Genomic DNA, 2,852 nt, shown 5'->3' on the forward strand with positions numbered 1-2,852 from the left:
TGTTTTTGTAAGCGCCCAACGGCGTAGCACGGACGAGCCATGCATGCCATCAAGCTCCCACGCAGCACGCCTACTAAGCCCACAGGACGCCCATGGCATCCGCCTTGTAACGCCTCGGTCGCCCCGCAGACGTCGTCGACATGTTTTTGCAAGCGCCCAACGGCGTAGCACGGACGAGCCATGCATGCCATCAAGCGCCCACGCAGCACGCCTACTAAGCCCACAGGACGCCCTTGACGTCCGCCTGCTTTCGCCTCAGTTGCCCCGCAGACGTCGCTGGCATGTTTTTGTTGACGCCCAACGGCGTAGCACGGACGAGCCATGCATGCCGTCAAGCGCCCACGCAGCACACCTACTAAGCCCACAGGACGCCCATGACGTCCGCCTGCCACCGCCTCAAACGCCCCACAGACGTCGCGGGCGTGTTTTTGTAAACGCCCAACGGCGTAGCACGGACGAGCCATGCATGCCGTCAAGCGCCCACGCAGCACGCCTACTAAGCCCACAGGACGCCCTCGACGTCCGCCTGCCTTCGCTTCAGTTGCCCCGCAAACGTCGCTAGCATGTTTTTGTAGACGCCCAACGACGTAGCACGGACGAGCCATGCATGCCATCAAGCGCCCACGCAGCACGCCTACTAAGCCCACAGGACGCCCTCGGCGTCCGCCTGCCGTTGCCCACTCGACCCGTCGACGTCGCCAACGTGTTTTTGTAAACGCCCAACGGCGTAGCACGGACAAGCCATGCATGCCATCAAGCGCCCACGCAGCACGCCTGCTAAGCCCACGGGACGCCTATGCCGTCTGCCTGCCTGCGCCTCAGTCTGCCTCCAACACCTCTACCCCCCTTATATATGCTTAAAAAAGTTTTGCCCATGTGACAGGAGTAGACATGGATTTTCCAGAGAATCATAATGAAAATGTACAACCCAAATATGCGCGGTCTAAGGTACAAACACACATCAGCCTTCATAATTGACTTTAATATGTATAAAAAAATATTTTTCAACAATTTTTTTTAATTTTTATTTTTTTCGAAAATTCCGAAAAATTAGTAATAAATTAATAAAAAATAGGGAAAATATCGAAAAAATATGAAATCAACTCCGAAAATTCACAAATAAATATGTGAACCTTAAAATATAAAATTTAATAAATTTTAATTTTTAAAAAGAGACGTAAAAATTAAAAAGCGTAAAAATAAATTATAAAATAATGATTAAAAGTCGGAAAAATATGGAAATGCTCGAAAACACTTCTCAACATGTCAAATTAATGATAAGATGCATATTTGCACAAACAAAAGATGTTTCAATATCGTACGAACCGTAAAAGTAACGAAAATGATGCGAAAGAGCCACGTTAGGCGGAAACGTTTGAGAATAGATAATGGAAAGTAGATGAATATGTTTGTTATGCATGGAGGTTGTTTCAAAATCCTTTGATTTATGTACGCCATGAACATCCGCATGTTTTGTTTGGAACTCGATGAATGTTGCGCAAGCCACGACCGATGCGGGCAGGCCACGGCCGACCGTTGTGTGCAGGCACGTCCGACGACGGCCGACCGTTTGTGCTGTCCAAGGGCTATGATGGCATGCCACGCCCGACGACGGCCGACCGTCTATGCTGTCAAAGGGCGAAGATGGCATGCCACGCCCGACGTCGTTCGACCGTGTGTGCTGCAAAAAGGCGAAGATGGCATGCCACGCCCGACGCCGTTCGACCGTGTGTGCTGCCCAAAGGCGATGATGGCATGCATGCCACGCCCGACGTCGTTCGACCGTGTGTGCTGCCCAAAGGCGATGATGGCATGCCACGCCCGACGTCGCTCGACCGTGTGTGCTGCCCAAAGGCGATGATGGCATGCCACGCCCGACGTCGTTCGACCGTGTGTGCTGCCCAAAGGCGATGATGGCATGCCACGCCCGACGTCGTTCGACCGCGTGTGCTGCCCAAAGGCGATGATGGCATGCCACGCCCGACGTCGCTCGACCGTGTGTGCTGCAAAAAGGCGAAGATGGCATGCCACGCCCGACGTCGTTCGACCGTGTGTGCTGCCCAAAGGCGATGATGGCATGCCACGCCCGACGTCGCTCGACCGTGTGTGCTGCCCAAAGGCGATGATGGCATGCCACGCCCGACGTCGCTCGACCGTGTGTGCTGCAAAAAGGCGAAGATGGCATGCCACGCCCGACGTCGTTCGACCGTGTGTGCTGCCCAAAGGCGATGATGGCATGCCACGCCCGACGTCGCTCGACCGTGTGTGCTGCCCAAAGGCGATGATGGCATGCCACGCCCGACGTCGCTCGACCGTGTGTGCTGCCCAAAGGCGATGATGGCATGCCACGCCCGACGTCGTTCGACCGTGTGTGCTGCCCAAAGGCGATGATGGCATGCCACGCCCGACGTCGCTCGACCGTGTGTGCTGCGCAAAGGCGTATTTTGCAGTCCACGCCCGTTCTGCGCAGGCCTTGGCAGATGCCGCCTGGCCGCGGACGTGCTGCGTACGCAGACCCATTTGCCCCTTGACATCTAACTTGGCTTTAATAATCGCACCCGACATCGCGAAAACCTCTTACAGTGACATGTCATTAGTCCCTTAACATGTCATTAGGCTTGATAAATGAACTCAACTTCACGAAAAACTCGCAATGGGGCTCAGAACGCATAGCTCAACACTTAGCGGCAGACTAGTGAACTTCACTTGCCGTGTTACTTTTGAAACTTATATTTCAACACTTAGTTATTTTTTCCTCTTCGAAGGATGCAGGCAGCACGCGAACCTCACATTTGAAAAGTTAGAAATGATTGGATTTGATTTTGGGGGAGGGGGAGTGTGGGGGGGGGACG

The sequence above is a fragment of the Solanum lycopersicum genome, chromosome 2, assembly GCF_036512215.1.
Source record: "Solanum lycopersicum chromosome 2, SLM_r2.1".
Lineage (NCBI taxonomy): Eukaryota > Viridiplantae > Streptophyta > Magnoliopsida > Solanales > Solanaceae > Solanum > Solanum lycopersicum.